This window comes from Triturus cristatus, chromosome 12, assembly GCF_964204655.1.
Source record: "Triturus cristatus chromosome 12, aTriCri1.1, whole genome shotgun sequence".
Taxonomy (NCBI): Eukaryota; Metazoa; Chordata; class Amphibia; order Caudata; family Salamandridae; genus Triturus; species Triturus cristatus.
The window spans coordinates 580,479,492-580,504,049 of NC_140595.1; the positions used below are offsets into that span (position 1 = coordinate 580,479,492).

General features: G+C 47.0%; 1 long non-coding RNA gene across 1 annotated transcript in view; it reads left to right on the forward strand.

Moving 5' to 3' along the window:
- The window catches only part of LOC146776301 (uncharacterized), a 66,501-nt gene that overhangs the window by 38,641 nt on the left and 3,302 nt on the right, over nucleotides 1-24,558 (forward strand). The window contains exon 2 of the long non-coding RNA XR_014972414.1: nucleotides 22,683-22,773. This is a non-coding gene — a long non-coding RNA (uncharacterized LOC146776301). The remainder of the gene's footprint in view (nucleotides 1-22,682; nucleotides 22,774-24,558) is intronic.

The following is a 24,558-nucleotide window of genomic DNA, read 5'->3' on the forward strand; positions in this document are numbered from 1 at the left end:
CCAGGTAACTCATGCACCTGCTATATATACACTTTGGAGAAACTAGAAGAGTGGGATATGTCTAAATGGTTGTTTACTCAAGATGTCTACTTCTATAAAATGAATAGTAGTCTGGGAGAGTGGTGTGGTACAGGACTGGTAGACAACCTGTAGCCTATCCTTACTGAAATGAGATGTGACTGGGGATGTGTGAAATTAATGCAAAATTAATTCCACAAAATGTTGTCCAACCATATTATATGAAATTACACGAAATACAAATCTGTCATTTTGAGCTATATTTTAGAGTGAAATGCATCCTTGTGTCAATTTTGGGCGCAAGGACGCTTTTAGACGAAAGTACCACAAACAAAAGCCACCCGCGTTCTGTTGTTCCTGTGTATACATTTGTACCTGCTAATGAAACATAATTACAGAAAGTGGCGTGATGGCATAATTTTGGGAATTTCACGTAACAAGCCTAACATTAAATTCCTTAAACTACATGAATTAAATTTCGTCCGGGCTTAGATGTAACACAGTAGTTTTATGGCAGTAGGAAGGCTGACTATTCCACTAAATTTACCAGAAGCAATCACTGATTAGGCCAAAGCTTCAACTTATTGTGCTGTGAGATAAAACATGAAGATTAAAAATCATAAGGGTGGTAGGGAATGCAGCTGTTCATTAGGTGGTACAGTGGGTATCCTTACCATTTGTTCTTTTGTGAGCATCATTGGGTCTGAATGAATAGATGCTTGAAACCAATTTTCCCGACACCTGGCCAATGGCTGTTGATCTGTGGAAAACCTTCAAAGACATTCGAACAGAGCCATAGAAATGAGGAAGCCTGTTAGGCCAAGCAGGACTATGTTGATGTGTGCCCCCCTGGGCCACCTCTCCCTCTTCCAAACGACTTTGGTAGCAAGCAACCCCCCTCATTCATCATAAGGGAGAGTCTTCTTCCAGGTAGGATCATTTAAAACCTTTCTGTGTTTTAATGTGTCTCGACATTGCACCTCTACCTCATTGTGTTTCACCTCTTCCTGGGAGTAGCAAAGATGCATTTTGAAGCTCATCGCAAAGTACCCAGCTCAGACCACACACATGGCCACGGAAAGCAGAGAGAGGAAATGAAGATGGCTACGGGAAGGGGAGGAACAACCGCTGCACAACCGACTCTTCTGCATCTTCTATGATGAATAATTTGTATCCGTGTGCACCAAGATGTATTTGTTTAGTGAGACTGTGTACCTGAAAAGGGTTTTTAGTGGGGTGCATTGGAAAGGCTGTAATCCTGGTTTCTCCATTCATCCACGCTGCGCAATATGAGCAAGCTTAGAAACAGGCTTTTATTACATGTCATGGACGCGGATTGAAAATTTACAGGCCTTGTTGGCATCCTCTGACATAGCGAGGTAATGGTGTTTCCACATTCCATCCCTTTTCCCTTCTTGAATAGGTATAAATCCCACCAATGCACAACACTTCTCTGCAGATCTCATTTTTAAAGGACCAGCAGTACTTCCCAGTTGTACTGTTATTATTTTAATAGCACACAACAGGACCCCCAATCAAGATGTCCCCACCTTTACTGGGACAAGAACTTATTTCTCAGCAGAGATAGTAATATGTGCACAATGTCTTTCTTTCAGGATGGCAATGCCTTTATTAGCAGCTTTCAAAATGGCTGCCATACTTTTAATAACACAGTACAATTGCTAGTTGAAAGTCACAGCTGAGAAGCCAGAATTGAATGGAGACAGTCTGAATTGCCTTCACGCCTTCAAGATAAAGTATTGTATGGTCTATTTTGGATTGTCAAAAGATTACACTCCTGTGTCCAACAACTAGTCATAGTGCTCTCAGCCAGCTTCTTTATTGATCTAACCCATGAATGAGAAGTAGGTAGCTGATACTGTCCAGACCATATCAGCCTTACTGAGGCAATGCTCAATCAGGAAATGTCCTTATTTTTGTGCAGCTTTGTCCGTGAATTATATGGCAGAACAAAGCAGCTTTGTCCTTGAATTATATGGCAGAACAAAGGCAGAGTCCAGAATACACCAGGTTCACTTTATTTACATTTTAATCAACTGCAGATCTATCCATAGCATAAGATTTACATATTATTGTGGCTGCTCTTTTTTCTAGACTATTATCTGATGAAGTCCGGGAACAACTATAAATTATTGTCCCTGGTTCTCAGAGCCACATACGTAAGGTGCAAAATATTGATTATTATCTATTTATTTATGTCTTCAACATATTCCTATTCATCCAAATATTCATGAATCTTGAATTTCAACATTATTCAATGCATTTCATTGCGATTCATTCAGACCAACCCCTCCTGAGGCGAAAAGCCGGGAGCCGCCTTGTTATTTTTAAAATTGTAAATTGTGTAAACTGTGCTCACTTGTGTGTTTGTTTTTTAAAAACTCACTCACCACTCGCTACTCGCTACTCGATTAGCCAGCACCCCGCACAGCTGATTGCAAGCTGGCGCTGAGACGAGACACGCCCACTCGACAGGCCACGCCCCCCTCTGCTACATAATCGCGCGCTGACCGAAGCGGCGCTTCATTCAGACCAACCCCTCCTGAGGCGAAAAGCCGGGAGCCGCCTTGTTATTTTTAAAATTGTAAATTGTGTAAACTGTGCTCACTTGTGTGTTTGTTTTTTAAAAACTCACTCACCACTCGCTACTCGATTAGCCAGCACCCCGCACAGCTGATTGCAAGCTGTCGCTGAGAGGAGACACGCCCACTCGACAGGCCACGCCCCCCTCTGCTACATAATCGCGCGCTGACCGAAGCGGCGCTTCATTCAGACCATCCCCTCCTGAGGCGAAAAGCCGGGAGCCGCCTTGTTATTTTTAAAATTGTAAATTGTGTAAACTGTGCTCACTTGTGTGTTTGTTTTTAAATACTCACTCACCACTCGCTACTCGATTAGCCAGCACCCCGCACAGCTGATTGCAAGCTGTCGCTGAGAGGAGACACTCCCACTCGACAGGCCACGCCCCCCTCTGCTACATAATCGCGCGCTGACCGAAGCGGCGCTTCATTCAGACCAACCCCTCCTGAGGCGAAAAGCCGGGAGCCGCCTTGTTATTTTTAAAATTGTAAATTGTGTAAACTGTGCTCACGTGTGTTTGTTTTTTAAAAACTCACTCACCACTCGCTACTCGATTAGCCAGCACCCCGCACAGCTGATTGCAACCTGTCGCTGAGAGGAGACACGCCCACTCGACAGGCCACGCCCCCCTCTGCTACAAAATCGCGCGCTGACCGAAGCGGCGCTTCATTCAGACCATCCCCTCCTGAGGCGAAAAGCCGGGAGCCGCCTTGTTATTTTTAAAATTGTAAATTGTGTAAACTGTGCTCACTTGTGTGTTTGTTTTTAAATACTCACTCACCACTCGCTACTCGATTAGCCAGCACCCCGCACAGCTGATTGCAAGCTGTCGCTGAGAGGAGACACGCCCACTCGACAGGCCACGCCCCCCTCTGCTACATAATCGCGCGCTGACCGAAGCGGCGCTTCATTCAGACCAACCCCTCCTGCGGCGAAAAGCCGGGAGCCGCCTTGTTATTTTTAAAATTGTAAATTGTGTAAACTGTGCTCACTTGTGTGTTTGTTTTTTAAAAACTCACCACTCGCTACTCGCTACTCGATTAGCCAGCACCCCGCACAGCTGATTGCAAGCTGTCGCTGAGAGGAGACACGCCCACTCGACAGGCCACGCCCCCTTGTTTGTTCCCTCCCTTTCCCACCCTCATAAACATGCCCACTCGTAGGACGTGCAGCGGACGAGCGCAGCGGGCGCGCCGAAGGCGCGCTTATGGCAAGCTCGTCTGCGCTCGTCGCGCCCGGCCGTGCCCAAGGGCCATGTCCCATGGCCCCACCAGAGATGATAGACAGGTATATAGTCCGAGCTTCCTATATCAGCTACGGCCACCTATCTCTCCCAAGTGTGGTACCCCGTTACACCCCCTGGAGATCCCTCGACGCTGCAAGAATCCATGCAAATCAGACCTACTCACTACAACCACAAAACCCAGAGCCGAGGTAAAGAACTATTCCATGCTCCTTCTCAACTGCAGGTCTCTAGCAAAACATTGCCTAGAAATTTCCTTACTACTGGAGGAATATTCCCCAGATGCATTTTTCCTGACCGAGACATGGCTGAACCAAGACTCTCAGCCAGACCTGGCACAAGCCATCATCCCGGGATATCAGATAGTGCGGGTTGACCGACCACTGGGTAGAGGTGGCGGCCTCGCGATTATCTACAAAGAAAGCTATACCTGCCGCCATTTAGCGGAAGACCTTGAGGACTGTGAAAACCTCTCCTTCTCTATCGAGTTCACTCCCAATGCCTGCTTCCCCGGTAGTCTTATATACCGCACTCCCGGCCCTATAGGACAATTCAACACCTCCCTACTCTCGGTGACCTCCCAGTCGGTTGTCTCTCCCTCCAACTTCACTCTACTTGGAGATTTTAACATCCATTTTGACAACCTGCTGGACTCCTTGGCACAAGAGATACAGTCAAGCCTGGCCGCAATTCAACTTGAGCAATTGGTCTCCTCTGTTACTCATGAAAAGGGGCATCTGTTAGACCCGATCTTCAGTAACTCCGACCAGCTCAAAGTGGGCAACATTACCAGACTTCCTTGGACAGATCATTTCTTGATAGCTTTTAATTGGACCACGAGCAAATCACCCCCTTCCTTATTTAATACAAGGAAAACCCGTAATTGGTCTAAACTCCCCATTGACAATTGGACGCAAGTCCTTTGCACCACTAGACCCTCTCTCTCTCAAGACCCTACCTCTAACAATATAAAATATAATGAATGGATAACCACCTCTCTTGACTCGGTCCTCCCAGAATACTTACCATACTCCAAGAGACATAGTAAAACAGCTCCTTGGTACACAGAAGATCTTAGAAACCACAAACGTCTCTGCAAAAGACAGGAGAGAAAGTGGCGCACATTATATAATCCCGAAGAAAAAGTGACCTATAGGGAAATGATCAGGAATTATAAGCTGGCCATAAAAGCCTCGCAAGCTGCCTACTACAACCTTAAAATAACTACGGCGAAATCTAAATCTAAAGAAATCTATCGTATAGTTAATTCCATGATCAAGCTTCCTCCACCTGTTACAGATAATAACAACTCACCGTCCAAGTGCAACGATTTGGTGGAATTTTTCTTTCAAAAAGTCAATAAAATGTATCTTTCTTTTCCCAACCCGCCCACTGATTCGCCTGTCCAAAGCTCGCACTCAGCCTTAAACCCGACCAAGCGGCTGGAGTCCTTTCCCCTGATAGCATTGGAAACCTTAGAGAAATTGGCACAACAAATAAAAACCGGATCTCCATGCGACCCAGGTCCTCGAGGCTCATTGTGCTTGGCCAGCAAGATTATCTTCTCTATTCTCGTGGATCTACTGAACTCCTCCATAGTAAGCAGGACAGTTCCCACGACTTGTAAGCACGCCATGGTGCGTGCTCTATTGAAAAAACCTTCCCTTGACCCAGCCAACCCCAGTAACTATCGCCCGATCTCGCTACTCCCATGGGCGTCAAAAATCTTGGAGAAATACGTCAATACCATCTTGACATCGTTTTTCGAGGAAAACCACCTCCTCGACTCCTCCCAAACGGGCTTTCGAGCCAAACATGGGACAGAGACCGCCCTACTGGCGGTAACTGAGGAGGCAAGACGGATCCTGGATCGAGGAGGGTCAGTGGCAGTGATCCTCCTCGATCTAAGCGCCGCTTTTGACACGGTACATCACAAAATCCTGTTGACCCGCCTCGCCGACTTAGGAGTGACCGGAGATGCCCTGACATGGTTCGAATCTTTCTTATCAGGCAGAACCTTTCAGGTCTTCAACGGCACATCCCGCTCATCCAGTCGCCCTCTGGGATGTGGAGTCCCGCAGGGCTCCTCTCTAAGCCCTACGCTCTTCAATGCATATATGAGGCCACTGGCTGGGATTGTTCGTCCGCATGGTGTTAATATCATCTCCTATGCGGACGACACCCAGCTGGTGGTTTCCCTTACTCAGAAGAGCGACCTCCAGTCACCACCAGACCTAGCGGCCTGCCTGGAAGACGTAAAGAGCTGGATGATGAGCCCATGCTTAAAGCTCAATGACGATAAAACTGAGCTCATGCTCCTGGGCCCGGCCTCCCCTGCCACCATAGAGTCGATCTGGCCACCAAGCATTGGAACGGCCCCACCCCCCAGAGACAACATCAAAAGTCTAGGCGTGTGGCTCGATAAATCTCCGAGCCTTAATACACAGGCCACCAAGATATCAGCCACTTGTTTTGGCCTCCTTAGGGTGATCAAAAAAGTCCTTCCCCTCCTCCCTTTCGAGGCCAAACAAATAATCATACAGGGCCTCATTCAATCCCGTCTGGATTTTAACAACGCCCTCTATTTGGGAGCGCCAGACTACACCTTACAAAAGCTTCAACGCACCCAGAACTGTGCTGCCAGGGCGCTGCTGGGAATCCCTCGGAGGAGCCCAAAAAAAACCGGCCTAAAGACCTTACACTGGTTACCTGTCAAGGACAGAATAAAGTTCAAAGCACTCTGTACTGCCCACCAGACATTCTGGGAAACGGGCCCAGACATCAATTGCTCCCTGATTTCTCCCTACAGGCCCAATAAGACCCTTCGCTCCTCAACGGCATTTCTAGCCAAAATTCCCAGAATCTATAGAGCCAGAGGAGGAGGACGCTCCTTTTCGTACAATGTTTCCAAACTTTGGAACACCCTCCCTCTGCAGCTGAGAAACAACCCCTACCTGTCCAGCTTCCGCAAACAGCTAAAAATGTTCCTGTTTAATGCTTAACAAAGTGACCTTATGAGGGTTTTTTTCCTCTGTTTTTAGCGCCTGGACGCCTCAGGGCAGCTGCAGCGCTCTACAAATCACATTTTGATTTCATTTCATTTCATTTTCATGTTGGTTATCCCCAATGCATTTTAGAAATATCTTTCCCTTCATCTAAAGGAATATTTAATATCTAGAAACTAAAACAAGCATTTACCAAGTTTATCATAAAAAACATTATTCTAATCAAAGATATAGTTTAAGCTACCCTATTTCTCCTAATACTAGCTTGTTAGCAAGGCCCCCAGACTGTCAAGAATAAAAAACTCTATTCTCAACAACTCACCCAATCAGAGTTATTTACCAATAACAAAGTAAGCTTACACCATTCACCATCTCTCATTTGTTCTGCCATTACCTGTGTGTCTTACATTATCTGACCAACCCTGTTTTAATTATGACATCCCATTTTAAAGTCTTTCCTCTCTTGCTACTTTCATATTATTTTATTCCCCTTAGAGAATTCCTTTAACAAAAAAACTTGCTATGTTGACAATGTTGTATTCAGATAACAAATACCCATCCTACATATGTAGCTCCTTCGCTCACATTTATCACTGTCCACAACATGATCTGTTTTTCTGGTTGTCGAATATGAAATCTTTTTTCTACTTCGCTACTCATATTCTTTTCTCCCTCTCCCCCCATTAAAACATCATGTGTTTTTTACTTTATTCACTACAGTCTTTCCCTTATCTTCCCTGAAAGGCTTTTCCCCTTTTCCATATTAGAAAATGAGAATGGATATTTTCCACTATATGTATCATATTTCGATTCCGGTGGTACATCATAATTATATTTTCATCACATTTAAAACTATCCATATTGGACCGAAACTTTAATGATCAAATATGATTTTTGAACCATCAGTGTGAGTGTATGGCTAAGGATTTTCTCGATTCTCTGTTTTTATCAATGCTTCCTAGGCAGCATCCAAAGCTTTTCCTGTCCCTTCATTCCATCCAGGTAGACTTTGTGTAATCTATGAATCCACTGGTATTCTTGATGTAGCAGTCTTTCTTTGAAATCTCTGCCCCTTTAGGTCTTTCTAATCATCTCATATACACAGAGACGGCTGGCAGGAAACGGGATAGACAGGGCGGGGGAGGGACGGACGGACTGACAAACAAAACCCCCAAAAACCACTTACCTGTCGCCGGCCACCGGCCCTCCTCCGCTTCGGTACCTTCACATGCCGTCTATGGCAGAAGCAGGAAGCACACAGACTTCCTCCCTTAAGCCAATCACAAAGCTGAAATGCAGCATTGTGATTGGTCTGAGCTCCATGGTTCAGTGCTCAGACGGGAAATGGGAGCCTGGGCATGTTCCTCAACAGGCTATGTAAATGGGAACATGCAAATTGCGCATGACTGTTTGGCTGGCCCAAGAGGGCCGGCCAAACAGCCATGCACACTTAGAGTGCAAACGACTCCTCACCCCATGATCCCAGCCCCGCCCTAACTTAGCCCTATAGTGAAAAATAAAATGATAGTAAGTGGGTTATTATATTTTATTTTTCCTTTCTCCTGCTCTCAGACCAGTGGGGCGACACTCCTCCGCCATAGCGGAGGAACCATCCCTGCATTTACCTCTGTCATTAATTGTGCCAGTGTATTGTTGCCATGAAATATCTCTCTTTACTGAATTTCATATCCTTATGAATGTTTAACTTATGTTCATTATTCTTTATTCTTAGCACATGTGATGTTTCTCCTTCGTAGCATTTCCCATTTTGTGGTACCCTTCATCAAGGTAAATTAGGCAGAAGCATTATCATGCACACCCTGAAGTCTCAAATTGGATTTACCATCAGTGTCTTTCACTGATTTTCCTCCAACTGACACCAGTATGTTCACATGGGCACCTTTCACTCCCAAAAGATCCCTATCACCTTCTGAGTCTTCCAGGGTTCAATACTGTCTCCCGTCATCCTCAAAATTTAAATGGAACAGCTTGGCACTCTACTCACAGGTAACAGCTTTAATATGCTGAGGATACACAACTCTACTCGAAAGTCTCATCTGCTTCAGACATCCAACAACTCAAACACTGCTTGCACATCATCCAGATCTGGATATCCAGTGCCTATCTAAAGCTCAACCCAACCAAGACAGAATTTCTGTTGTTTGGACAACAAACAAGAAACAGTACGAACCTGGATCAATGACATGAACCTTGAAGGCATCAAATGCCAACTTTCACCGAATTCTAATTCACTTGGATTCACCTTGGAAACCAACATCACCCTCAAGCAACGCAATGCCAAAACACAAAGACAGCCCGGTACCAACTCTCTTTTCTAAAGAAAGTCAAACAATTTCTTCCAGAAAGTGACTACAGAACTTCTGTTCAAGTCATTATACTCTCACATCTGGATGGTGATAATGCACTGCTCCATAGCCCACCAGACTACACAACGGCACCCCTTAAGGTCCTCCTACTTGCTGCAGTATGTCTCCTCCAAGGCCTGAAGAAACTTTATCACATCACCCCCATTCTGATCCGACCCTCAAAGTTTACTGTCCAGTTCTGGAGGCCGCATATCTGGAATGTTTAAGACCGATTAGGAAACAGTCCAAGATGGCAGCCAAAATGGCTGATGGTTCATATAAGTCTGGTGAAGAGTCAATGATGATAATAAACTAGACTACACTGAAGGAAAAGCGAGACGCAGGATATCATTGTCATATTCAAATTTCTAAAGGGAATGACCGTTTTGTAAAAGGCAAGTTTTTTTGTGTAGCAAAGATCTCCTAGTAGTAGAAGCCACAATGTAAAACTGGTAGACAAAAGGCTCTTTTAAGTTGTTTTAAAAAATAAGCATTAGGTGTCGCCTATGCAAGAGCTTTTGGCTTTGTCAATGTCTTTTAGCTACATTGTACATCAGCTGTGCAGCATGTCTGTAAGTTAAAAAACAAAAAGTGCTTTCACGATGCCAGCGCTGACCACGAACAGCAGTGATAAATTTTCTTAGTATGGGATTGTAGGAAGATGGAGTATTATGTGGCGATGCTGGTTAGGCTTCATCATGCAATGCTCCCACAGACCCCAAAGAATGCTAAATCCATAGCTCAGTCCTGGTGTGTGGCAAAGAGCTCCCCGAGCTGGCTAGCATCATCTTCAAAGCCTGCTGCACCATTTACAAAGCCTTGACAATCGGCCCCTCTTCTTATCTTGCAGACAAGCTCACCACCTCTGGTGATTCTTGCACACCTACAACCAGGATACCATCAGATTGCAGGCTAAGAAGTGAAAAAACAAACAAAAATAAGATAGCAGACCGTTTCTATCTCAGCATCCAGGATCAAAAACAACATCCCCCTCTCCTTCAGGACCACCAGAGTGCTGCTTCAGTCTAGGAGAGAGTCGAAGACGCGCCTCTTTCAAACACACTACGTCAGAATACATTAACCATCCACAACTCCGCTTCCTTTCCTTTTACTCACTGACTTTATTCTTGTCTTTGACCATGAGCAGTGCTCCGCAGCCCTTTGTCCAAGTTTGCACTATAGAAATATCAAAATATTTAATTATAATACAGCTCATAAGCACGTTCACACCACTGATTTTCAACGGATCACAACATATGATCGTTTGCTTTTTTTTTCTCAAAACTTTTTGGTGGGATAAAACAAATGATCGTTTGCATTTTGAATTGGAATCCCACTAAAATCTGCTAAAGAATTAGAAAACATGCTTAAAGAAAAATAAATTTCTATTATTATTTCCTTTGTATTGAGGTTCAGAATTTCTAATAATTGGCCAACATTTATATACAGCAAGATTAGGTGGAACATGACCAAAGTACCTGTGTCCTGCACGCATGGACATTTCTCCTCCTTCCATCTCAGTGCCTACACAATGTTTTAAGTAGAAACAGTTTCCTAAGTGATGATGACTATTACTTCATGCTTGCATCTCAATACAACTAACAGATGCAGGTTACTCCTGCACTATTATTTTTTTAAGGTACACTCACATTTTTTGCTCTACTTGTTTGTATGCATTTTCAAAAAATTTCCTTGGGACAGAAGCGAATAGTTCCCCAGCAAGTTGTTCCTTATAAAGTCAGAACACTTTTCACTTTTATTGGACAAACATTGCTTGTTGGGTAATCGTTTAAGAGTGGTATTTCCGCTATTCCACATGACTAGTGAAGATGCTTCTTTTCTGAGAGTGCTTATTATTGTCTCATTCCAAATATAGCGGCCCTGCTGGTAATGCCACGGAAAGTACAACAGGCATATTGAGCAATGCACATTCCCTTATGGGGTGATATTATATGTTCCTAATGAACATTTGCATTTGGCAGCCTATAAACATACCATGAAGCCTGGGCATACAAGTAAAACCTCAGGGCAGCAGGCTCCCTTGCTCTCTACACTTACGGTGCAGTTATGGGGGCTCCCATCAGGTCCAGTGTGTGCAAGTGTGTCCAAGCAAGGTCACAGGCCTAGTGGGAGCCACCTTGCATGAGGCCTCCAGCATATGGCAGGGAGGAGGTAGAGTATTTTGAGTCCTCTTGGGTCCTCCTCATCGCCAAGCCAAAACTTGTTTAGAGATCCAACTTATGAGGCCATCACTCACTAGCAGAGCCTTGAGGTGCGGCATTTGCCTGGATAGGTCCTTCTCTTGTTACTGGCAATGGTAGTTCACCGCTTGCCCCACTTCAACTCGGAATTCATTGACTGACCTTTCACAGTCCCTCCTCTTTTCCCTGCACAATCACACGAGATTTGTACTTGACAGTGGAGCCACATGGAACATCATGTGTGTGCACTTAATTGCACATAAAGTATATTTAGTTTGTGGATGTGTGTGCACTTAATTGCACTTAAAGTATATTTAGTTTCTATAAAAGTTGCAGACAAGGTGTGGCCAGGAGCATCAAGATGGCGGTCGCACTTTAGAAGTGCTCCAGACCCCCGTCATCAGCTCCTAAATCCGCCACCATTGGAAAGTGAGAAGCTCGCACTCATGCTGCTGGAGCTGTGTCAATTCAAAGCCTTTACCGGGGTGTGGACTCCAGGCTCCTCAGACCCCGCATTGAGCCCTGCCGAGATCCTCCCGGCTGACCGGGACCCAAGATGGCGACTCCCGCCAGCAAAGGCGCCTAGTCTCACTCGGCGGCGCTGTGCTCTTGGACCGCCTCGTCAACTATTGGACCGTGGAGGCCCTGCAGGGGTGTATGTAGTGTTCGAGGCCCGGACTGGAGGGCTGCCGATACACCTGCGGCTTCCATCAACACGCAGGTGAGAGGTGCTGGAGACGTCCGTAGCGTGACCCTGGGGCTGGGCTTGGCAACGGGCTGCGAACTGGCCGTGCGGATAATTGGGGGGCCAGCCATCATCTCAGGCGGCAGGGAGACCGAGATCCCTCCCTCCCCCCCTCCCCGGTCTGGGCCTTGAAACTGCCCTGAGCCCTGGAAGAGCAGCAAGACTCAGGCCTGGAGGCTGCCTCGAGGCAGCAGTAACTTTCACCGGCGTCTCTCTCAGATCTGGTGGGCGTGTGTGACACGGCATCGGGGGGCCTCGGCTGTCAAGGCGGGCAGCGGGGAGACGCTGAGTGGTGTTATTCCTCCCCTCGCCCCCCCTCGGCGCTGCCATACCTTGTTGGCCCCAGTGGACCCAGAACCTGTATCCTTGGCCTAGTTGGAGTTTAGGCCTGGTGTTCTGGGCCCTATGTATGCACACATGGATGGGCTTGTCCCGTACGTTTTGGCCTTGAGCTGGATAGTAGTGTGGTATGGGGGTCCCGGAGGGGGGATTGGCTGACATTTTGGTCTGCGGGGGCCTGCAGATCCAATCTCATTTCTTCCCCCCCTTCCTTCTCATTCCTCTGCCTGACTCTCACCCGCCTTCTCTGGAGCCCTGCGGCTGTGGTGGAGGAGTGGAGCAACCGGTGCCGCTCTGGGCAGCAGAGGGGCGGCTTGCCTGATCTTGTTCCCTCTCTCTCAATTGTCCTGCATGATCCTCCAGACAACGGACTGCACTTACGTCTTAGAGGCTACACATAGGCCCACTGCTGCACCTGGGCGGGAGTCCCGCTGATACGAGGTGCACTATCCTTGTGACGCTGTAGCGGAGTGCCTGCCCTGGTTGGTGCCCCCTGAGAGGGTCTGGTTCCGTAGGAGCGGATCGGCTGTCTTTCGGGCAGTAGGGGGTCCGTGTTCTGACGCCTCCCCTCCTGCCACCTGCCACTGGGACTGGCCGCCTGACAAGTGAGGCACTTCTACCGGATGTCCTGGACTACCCCAGTGATCCCATTGTTGTCCACTAAGGTTGGTGGTGGCTGCATCGGAAGCCCACTTGCCCTTCTAGTTAGGGCCACCTTTTCCCTCCACCTGCTCCTGAGGGCTGGTGCCCGTGAACAACATTCTGACATCGGTTCTGCTCCGGAAACATCTTTGAGCCTAGGTTCCCTCCGGATCCGGAGGTGGTGAATTACAGTGCGACCTGGGTTCTGGCTGACTGGTCCCCCCTCTCGGCCCACAACCTTTCAACCGGGTCTGCTGCAGACGCCTGGGGGATCGACCACGGAACCCCGCGGTGGCCTGGCTTGGTGGGGCCTATTGGAGCCGTTCCCTGGCCTGTGGACCTGAGTGTTTGTCTGCTTCCTGTGAACCCCCCAACGCCTGGTTCTGCAAGAGAGAGACCCGCGGCTGCTGAACCGATCGCCCCTTGTTTTCCCCCTGGCCCGAGCTGGAAGTGTCTGGAGTCCCGGCTCCACCTGCTGAGTGAGACCATGGAGAGAGACCGGGGAACGGAACCTCTCGTCACAAAGACTAAGATGGAACAGTACACTACCACAGAGTCCAGGGCGATGGGAGGGTCCGTGGACAAGGATGCCATCGCCGCTGCAGACCTTAACACTATCCTCCAAGCAATTTGCACCTCCCAATCCTCGGTGGAGGGCAAGATTGAAGAAGTCCGAGTCGACATGACTGTTATCCGCCAAGACCTCCGCTACGCCACGGCCTGGATTAAAGAAACGGAGTCCCGCATCTCCACGGTGGAACATGAGGTCCATCAGCTTAAAAGCCATGTCACCCGCCTTCAATCTCAGACCCAAGAGCTTCACAGGCGGGCTGAAGATGCCGAGAACAGGTCGAGATGAAATAACCTCCACCTGGTGTGCTTTCCAGGGGGCTCGGAACAGGGCCGAACATCTGACTTCATCGAACGCTGGCTAAGCTCGTGGATGCCTGAGGGATCCCTCTCCTCATGGTTTGCAATTGAGCGGGCTCATCAATCTCTCGCCCCAAGCCACCACCGGGTGCGCCTCACCGGCCAATAATAGTGAGGATCCTGAATTTCAAGGACCAAGACTCCATCCTGGCAGAAGCACGTAAGCAGCAACATCTCAAACATCAAGGCCATGTGATCATGATTTTTCCCGACTATACCCGGGAGGTTCAGGGCCAAAGACGTTCCTTCGGAGAAGTCAAGCAAAAGCTTTGTGCCTTAAACATCCAATACAGACTCCTCTTTCCGGCCCGCCTTCAAGACGTGTTCCAAAATAGAACCCTCTTCTTCGAATCCCCTGAGGAAGCCTGGACATGGCTAACAGAGGAACGCCCTTTATGACTCAGTGCCCGTAACCAGTCCCTCACGGGCCACACGGAGGGTGCTCAAAAGGATCTACCTGAACCATGCCCTAAACGCACCCACTCGTGCAGGAGACGGGGTCCACGATGTGCAAGATCAGAATCACCGTTGGGTCCCCGCCGGCGTACATCGGCTGGAATACCCCCAAGTGATCACCCACCTTCACGTCGCACTGGCTCCTCGAAACACTCGGACCCGAGAGGAACTCCGCCCCGTTCATCTCTGCTTGACTTAACGGACTCTGATCTCTCCCGGAGCCCGGCCCTTCTCAAGCCTATACCCTGAGTCGTAGTAGACCGCTGGCTGTAATCAACTCCGCGGCACATGGTACTCTAATCAAGCTAGCTGCCGCTCATCTCTCTTGATGGACATCTACACAGAACATCCTTCTATGAGAAGAGGTCCTCCACGAATTCCCATTCCCAAGCGTTTCAGTTTGGTTCTCTTCTAGTTCTTCTCTGGTAGGGTCGACAGATGCTACTATTCCCGAAGTGTAGGGAGGGGGTAGGGAAGGAACAAGGGACCATTGTCCCAGTTTTTCGTTGACACACTTTCTTCATTGCACCACCACCCCTGACCAGCAGCACAGCGAATGCACACACAACTCGCGTTACAATGATGCACTCACTAATTCTCGAAGGCAAAGTATGTCTCTCGCGCCTGATATCTGTTCCACGAACCTCATCGCATACCTCTATCTCCCATGACTGACAATCATAGTGGGAAGGGAGCGCTTTATATAATGTCCTGGAATATCAATGGGCTGTTAGACAGGGTCAAGCACACAGCGGTCCTGAGATATGCGCAGTGACATGCAGTCGACATATTGATGCTCTAAGAAACCCACCTTGTAGGCAACAAATGCCCTTTTCTGGTGAGGTACAGCTATGGCGAGGTCTGGCACTCCGGCTTTAATCGAAGGTCGAGGGGTGTAGCAATTCATGTGCACTGTGCCCTCCCATTCATGCTACACAAGGTCACTACGGACCCCTCCGGTAGCTTTGTGGCCTTGTAGGGGACCATAGGAGATCAGGCCCTGAATTTGCTGTCTGTATACTCCCTGCCATCGCTGATGGCCTCCACCCTTAAGCAAATTGCAGACCTGGTTGCCGCTTTGCCCCCGGGAATGACCATTATTGGGGGGGACTTTAATGCAGTCATGAACCCTGACATTGACACTGCTGGACTCCCTTTGACTACCAGAATCGCCCACGCTAATCTTTAGATGAACTGGACAGCCACCCTAGGAATCTGCGACACCTGGAGACTTTGGCATTCGCAAGCCCGGCAATACACACACACACATCGGCATCCCATCACACGCATGCATGACTTGATTACATCTTCATGCCGGCCCTGGACTGTAGGGTAATGAAAGATATTACCGTCATCCCTAGAGGTATATCTGATCACTCACCCTTAGCGATGAAGATAGGCGACCTCCCGGAGTCTCTACACCCGATTTGGAGACTGAATGCCTGGTTTCTCCAAGTTAAAGACTTTAGGAAGTCGGTGGGTGGCGAGCTCCAACACTACTTTGCCACCAACCAAGGCTCAGTCTCCTCCCCAGGTACCCTGTGGGAAGCTGGAAAGGCCACTATTCGAGGCTTCGCTAAGGGCCAGCTTAAACTCAAACGGACTGAGAATGACTGCCGGCTCACACTACTAGAAGCCCAAGCCACCCTCATTGAGGGTCAGTTGACTGAGGGGAGATCTGAGGCCCAAGTTAGACGACTGGTATTTCTGAGAGATGAGATTAGGCAGGTTTCCCTGGATGCCGCAAGTCTGCTGTGGAGGTCCTCCGTAGAAAGAGTCTATGGCTGGGGGAAAAAAATGGGAAGCTCCTTCATCGACTGGCCACCTACCCAATGGCCAATCGCATAATTCTGGAGGTCTTAGCTTCGGATGGCGCGCTCCTACGCCCCCCGGAGATGGTAGCTCAGTGTTTCACCACATACTACACAGCCCTCTACTCCGCCTAGCCTCCCAGTCTGTCACTTCCGGAGCTGCTCCATCAGGAACAGATCTCTCTTCCGCGTCTCAGTGGGCCTGAAGCGGAGGCGCTGGACCTCCCAATCACTCTAGAGGAGGTCAATGATGCCATGCATGGCTTCTGCTAAGACCCCGGGAGCGAATGGATTCCCACAGGAGTTCTATGCGGCCTACCGAGACACTCTAGTACCCCACCTTCTAGAGATGTATGCCGAGGCGGCTGACAAGGGTTCGTTCAGCATGGAAACTAATATTGCCACCATAGTGGTGATTCCTAAGTCTCAGCCCCCCTTTGAAGCACTGCTCCGATTACCGGCCCATCTCGCTCATTAACTCGGAGCTCAAAGTGTTTGCCTCCATCTTAGCCAGTTGGCCTAACGGCTAGGGCGCTCGACCTCGGGCCTGGGGAACTGGGTTCGAGTCTCGGTAATGACGCTGAACATCCTGTGATTCTGGGCAAATCACTTAATCTCCCTGTGCCTAACAAAAATGAATGTGTGTCCTCATGTAACGTAACTGGTGCTATGTAAAGCGCTCTGATACCCGATTCCGGTCAAGTTCGCGCTATATAAAACTCTGCAAAAAAAAAATGTCTCTGGCCGTATTTTACCAAGCTGGTCCACCCCTACCAGTGCGGCTTTATGCCCTCACGGGGCATCAGGCACTGTCTCAGATGCCTTCACCTCGCCCTAGCAAATCGCTAGCGATTGGCCCCATACGTGTCGCTCCTTCTCGTTGATTTTGAGAAAGCTTTTGATTCCGTGGACTGGCGATACCTTTAGGAGGTGTTGAAGGAACTGGGCTTTGGGGAACACTTCCGCAATCTGGTAAAGACTCTCTACACCAGGCCTCGGCCCATGTGCTGGTCAATGGAGCACTGTCATGGCCCTTCCACATCAGGAGAGGCACGAGGCAGGGATGTCCCCTCTCGCCCCTCCTCTTTGCCTTGGCAATGGAGCCCTTTGCTTGCCTCATACGTTCGGACGAGCAAATTATGGGGTGGAAATGGGCCGAGCTGGAAGAGGACAAAATCGCTCTGTATGCAGATGACGTCCTGCTCTTTCTGGCCGAACGAGCACAGTCTGGACCACGGTTTCTTCGAGCACTGAGTCTCCTTGAGCAGGCCTCTGGCCTCCGACTGAACTCCGCTAAGTCCGTCCTGGTCCCCTTCATCTCTCTCTCAAGAGTGCTTTGACTGGCAGACTACGATACCTCTCCGGCGACAGTCCTTCAAGTACCTTGGGATCTGAGTTGCTCTCCTCCCAGACCTCGCCTGGTCGCTCAATGTAACGCCGCTAGTTAAGAAGGTCCGAGCTGATCTCCTCATATGGCAAGCGCTGCCGCTGAACCCTATGGGCAGAACAGCCTTATTTACAATGATGATTTTACCCAGGTTCTTATTTGTTCTCCAGAATATACCCTTACTTTTCTCACAAACGTGGTTCATAGAGATAGACAGTCTAGCCACCAAGTTCCTTTGGGGAGGTCGGAGGCCCCGATTGGCCCTCAGCCAGTGCCGGATCCTGCCCTTTGATGGTGGTCTGGGGATGACAAACTTATATCTCTACTATTTAGCAACCCGGCTCCTCACCATACATGATTGGTTCAATGGAGGCTGGTCCGACCTAGCATACAGGGTGGAACTACATGTCCTGGGCCTGTCCAGCATCCAAGGGATATTGTACGGGAGCACCATTCCCAAAACCCTGCCCGCGGTAACACGGGGAGTGCTTCTGGCCTGGCGAGCCTCTCTGCGCCACACCCAGTGGGCGGGCAAACTGACTCAATATACCCCACTTTGGCAGGGCACCTGGCTCCAGGAGGTCGCCACCTTATCTGGCTTTAGAGTGTGGGATCTCATTGGGATCTCGTAGCTGGGGGCTGTATGGGGAGGGGACCATCTACGCACCTTTCAAGATCTACAGGCCCAGTATTCCCTACACCCTTCACAGTTTTACCGATACTTGCAGCTGTGTCACGCCCTCCACTCCCATATTTCAGAGGGCACCTCTGTACCGGAGTATAGCCCACCCGAAGCCCCAATCATGACCGGCAACTTGGGGAAAGGGGGAATCTCTTGCATCTATCGCTCCCTCACTAATAACACTCCCAACACACTACACGGACTCAAGGACAAATGGGAGGGATGGCTTGGGATCCTGGAGGACGAGGATTGGAGGGACGCGCTATTGACGCCCAAAACAATCACAGCCTCCGCGCGGCTTCGCTTAGTCCAAATATACTACCTCCACGCCGCTTACCTCACACAGCTGCGCCTCCAGCAAACAAGACTCAGACCCGATTGGACATGCCCCCGTTGTAGCCAACCACAAGCTGATTTTTACCACATGGTATGGCTTTGCTCTGCTATTGCACACTTCTGGGGAATGGTGGTGGGAGAATTCTCTGAGGTCCTGGGCTTGGAGGTTCTTCTTGATCCACTAAACGTTCTCCTGGGAGTCACTGAAGGACTGGATGGCTTCAGGGCAGACAAACTCTTTCTGAACACAGCCCTGATGGTGGTTAAGAGGGACATTGTGGCCAACTGGTTGAATCCAACCGCACTCACCATGACACCATGGCGCAGGGGGGTGGACTGGTGCGCGATGCAGGAAAAGCCACTGTACGAGGCCAGGGGGTGCCCAAAGAAATATCGCAAAGTGTTGGGCAAATGGGTTGTGGTGTTGGAACCCCTTGAACCAACTGGGGGCCTGTGGCGGGCGCTACTCTGTTCCTTTTCATGTTCTAAGACTATCCATGACATACTCGGTGTCATAACGAGATTATGTTTTTGCTGTGCATTGAAGTCTTGACTTGCTGCAGGTCTTCCTTTTTCTGTGTATATGCTTTTCTTTTTCTTGCTAAAATCAATAAAAATTGGTTATCAAAAAAAAGTTGCAGACATAATGTGCTTAACTAACACTATTTATGTTCACTTTCCCAGATGTCCCTTGTGGATACTGTACAAGTCCCTTCTGAAGTTGTTTTTAAATTCCAGTTTTGGGCTTTTTGTATCAAATGGTATCATTTTTCAAACGATATTACTTTGAGGTGAAAAAGCACCGTGAGGCAGCAATCAGGCTGCGCATCATGGAAGAATGCCATTAAACTGGGTTTCGCACAAAAATACAAAAAGAAACATTGACGCTTGACAAAATACTAGCTTTGGCCAGGACTGGCGCCAGGGCCACATCGCATGCCATCCATATGGGAGAACATGAACAATAGAAAAAGCTCATCATATGACATGGGACAATGGCAGACGTGACAAGTCACCGCCGCCTCCGAACTAACCAGAGAGAGGCTACCGCTGCAGACCATAGTACCTGCACGTCGGCACCTGCCCGGCCATGGGATGGAAGTGGCAAAAAGTTCAACAGACACAATCACTTTGTGAGTGTCTGCAATGTGTAAGGCCGCGTACAACGTCGACTCGCTGAGCAAGGCACATGGAAGCACGCAAAAGCAGCCCAACAACAGACTCCGGCTCTGCTTCCACACGAGGGGCCACTGAATGCCTATACCTCATGATGGATGCCCCGGCACTAGAGAGACCCTCAGAGCATGCCCAGCTGGTAAACGAATGGCAGAGTAAGAATACGGTAACAGTGAATCTCCAAGTAGGAAATCATACTACGAGATTTGTAATTGACAGTGGAGCCACATGCAACATCATGTGTGTGTCAGAATATGACAAAATGAAACATATACTTCTATTGGTGCCCTCCACTGTTGATGTTTTCACATGGGGTGCAAAACACCCCATTATGAACATGGGAAAATTTGTGGAGATGCCCACATACAATGGAATGTCAGTGCAAGAAGTGGTGTATGTCCTCAGAGGCGACATATCGGCACCGTGTTTACTGAGCAACGTCACAGCTTACATGATGGGTCTCCTGGCCTTGACATATCACTTGTCTGAGCACCACAGCATCTTGAAAGAGTACCCGGCATGCTTCAAAGTGCTTGGAAAGATGAAGGACATGCAAGTCACCCCTCACATCAATAAAGCAGTCTGACCGGTAGCTCAGAATCACTGTAGAGCTCTAGTGAACCTCCAGCGACAGGTAGAGGAAGAATTGAAGAGCCTATTAGCCCAAGATATCATTGAGCTCACTGTAGGACCAACGCTGTGGGTGTCCCCCGTCGTGGCCGTGCCAAAGAAAAACACACCAAAAATTCACATCTGAGTCAACATGCGGATACCGAACATAGCCATCGAAAGGGAACACCCAGGCCCTCACCTGAATTACATGATTTGCTGCCTCAATGGAGCCTGTTTGTTCTCCAACCTAGAACTAATGAAAGGCTAACACCAGCTGGAATTTGACTTGCATTCACAATACATTACCACATTCTCCACACACGTGGGACTGTTCCGCTACAAGCACTTAAGCTTGGGGTGTCATCCACAACTAAAATATTCCAAGGGGAAACACCCATCACAATGATGGCATTGCTACGCGGTGCCATCGCAATGCAACTTTTACATCGCACGATCCTTTGCATCGCATGCCTTTACAACGCATGCTATAACAGCGCACTGACATTTTCATCGCATGCTATTACAACGCATGTGATACATATTTGTGCTCTAATGATGCCTTTACAGTTTAAATGCTCGCAATTTCAAATGTACATGTAATGCTATCATGCTATAAGTCACAGTATTAGTACCCCAGCATTAATAAATAAATAAATACAAAAATATTAATTTGGAATTAAATTACTTAATATATTTTTATTTTCATTTTTTTTTTATTTATTTAGAATTATATTCCATAAATACTTAGTTTGGATGTATTTTCCCACGGTTTCACATTGGAGTTCATGGCGAAAATTGTCCCTTTTTTATTTTCACAGTAAGCGATGACGTTTGCGTTCATGCGTGCTTTTCGTCATTCATTGGGTTGACGCAAGCCACGGAAGATGGCAGGAACAGCTCTGTTAAGGTAACACACTTTTTTCCAAATTACTTTTTTGTACTAATTTATTTATATAACATTATTAATGTATTATTGTTGAATATTCTGTAATATAATTCCAAATTCATTTTTTTGTATTTATTTAAATATGTAGCATTATTAATAGATAAATGCTGGGGTACTAATACTGTGATTTATAGCGTGATAGCATTACATGTACATTTATGTAATATAATTCCAAATTAATTTAATTGTATTCATTTATTTATGTAGCAATTATTAATGGATTAATGCTGGGGTACTAATACTGTGATTTATAGCATGATAGCATTACATGTACATTTGAAATTGCGAGCATTTAAACTGTAAAGGCATCATTAGAGCACGAACATGCGTGCATTTCGTCATTCATTGGGTCGTCGCAAGCCACAGAAGATGGCAGGGACAGCTCCGTTAAGGTAACACACTTTTAGATTCCTTAAATACTTACTGTGTTGCATTTAGGTTACATTGAGACGAGGGTGCTTGATAGGAAGGGCAATAATAAATTTTTTATAGTTAAATTGTGGACGGACTGTTTTGAGGGTCACTAATAACATTAATATCGAATTATTTATACTTGGTTACGTTTCATTCTGCTCAATAAAAAATATGAAATATGTAATGTAACTAATAAAAACACAATGGGAAATGTTTTGCATTATTGCTTTATTTTACAAACATTGTCGGTGGTACGTTTGCATATAGCATTTATGGTATTGTTAATTATACATATTTCATACTTGGAAACTTACATTTTCGGATTATTATGTTTATTAAATACATATTTCACACTTTTTATATTCATTTAGAATTATATTCCATAAATACAGACTGTGGATGTATTATCCCACAGTTTCACATTGGAGTTAATGACATAAATTGTTCATTTTTTATTTTCACTGTAAACAATGACGTAAGGGGGAATGTTTTGCATTATCGCTTTATTTTACAAAAATTGTCTGTGGTATGTTTGTATATTACATTTATGATATTGTTTATTATACATATTTAATACTTATTTTGCATTATTGCTTTATTTTCCAAAATTTGTCGGTGATACTTTTGCATAATACATTTATGGTATTGTTTATTATACATCTTTAATACTTGGACATTTACAATTTCTAATTATTTTGTTTATTCATTACATAGTTCAATTATTTTTACATCGGATTTTATAATAAGGATTGTCCTTTTTTCATGTTCACAGTAGGCTATGACGTCGGCGCGCATACGTTCCTGACGTTCTTCCGGGACTCGTCGCGAGACAGAGAGCAGATGAAAGGCAGAGCTCCGTCAAGGTAAGTGACTTCAACTTTCCTATATACTTATTTTAATAATGAGTTCATTCACATGATAAATTACACTATGTACATTAAGTTCAATGTCAATATTTGTCCTTTTTTCTTTGACATTTGATGTGGTGATGTTGACGCGCATACCTTATTATTATTATTATTATGAAATGTGTTAAGCGCACGGCTACCCCTAACGGGGCTGTCCCGGCGCTGAGGACGGCAGCAGCAGAGAACATAAAACCTAATAGCTCGCAAACAGCCATGTCTTCAGTTTACCTCTGAACTGAGATTCTGAGTCGATCATACGGATGTTAAGTGGGAGGGCATTCCATAGCCTTGCAGTAATCACTGCAAAAGCTCTGCCAGCTTTCCTAGATCTGTAGAACCTGGGGGGAAGCAGGAGACGGAGGTGATTGGATCTAAGCGCTCGAGAGGAATGAACTCGCTTCAACCTATGTCTGAGATACCCTGGCCCCTTACCATTCAAGGCCCTGAACGTCAGGACCAGTGCTTTAAACTGAATGTGAGAGGAAATCGGAAGCCAGTGAAGGTTCTTCAGATGAGGGGAGATCGAATGGCGGTAAGGGATATTACAGATCAACCTGGCCGCCGCGTTTTGAACCATCTGAAGTCGGTGGAGGAGATATGCTGGTGCACCCACGTATAGGCTATTACAATAGTCCAGGTGGGAAGTAATGAGAGCATGAACGATAGTCTTCAAAGAATCTGTGGGCAAATAGGGGGATATCTTTTTTATCAGGCGCAATTTGCCAAAGCAGGCAGAAGTGATCTTATGAATTTGGGTCTTACCCAACAACTCGTTATCAATTTGAAAGCCCATATTACGGGCGGTTTTAACAGGTGATGGGGGAGGGTTTAAATCCGACGGCCACCATAAGGATGGAAGTAAAGGTGATTTTTGGTTTAAAAAAAAGCACCTCGGTTTTATCGGTGTTTAGCTTCAGGGTATTGGAGGTCATCCAAGATACAATGTTAGAGAGGCAGTTTTTAAAATTAGAGAGTCCGGTGTCAGAGTGGTCTCTGAAAGAAAAAATAAGCTGTATATCATCAGCCTAAGAGACCACTCTGACTCCAGAGTCCTCCACCACCTTTGCCAATGGTGACAGGTAAACATTGAAAAAAAGGGGGCTGAGAGCCGACCCTTGAGGGACTCCGCAGCTAAGGATTTTTTTGTCTTTGGACATATAGGGATGACACCACACCTGTTGCGTTCTATCCGTTAAAAAGGATTTAATCCAGGCCAAAGGCGTGTCTCGTATCCCTATATTATAGAGTCTGTCCAACAGTATGGAGTGCGAGACGGTGTTGAAAGCTGCGGACAGATCGAGGAGTACCAACATGGCTACCTCGCATCTGTCCACGCTTTCCCTAATTGTTTCAGTGACCTCTAATAGTGCTGTCTCAGCACTATAACCGGATCTAAAACCTGATTGTGAGTCGTGGAGGAGATTTTGGGTCTCTAAATAGTCGTCCAGCTGTTCCTGCACGACTTTTTCTAATATTTTGGCTGGTTTGGGTAGCAGTGATATGGGTCGATAGTTAGAATAGACTGACGAATCAGCTTCTGACTTTTTTAAGACAGGGATCAACATTGCCTGTTTCCATGTTATAGGGAACTGGCCAGAGGAGAGAGATGAATTCCAAATTGAAATTAACGGTTGGATAATAGCTGGGGCTAGGGTCGTAAACACCTGAGCGGGAACCGGGTCGAGAGGTGAACCTGATTTGCACCGCTGTATTTTTAATAAAGCAGTGTCATGTGGGATT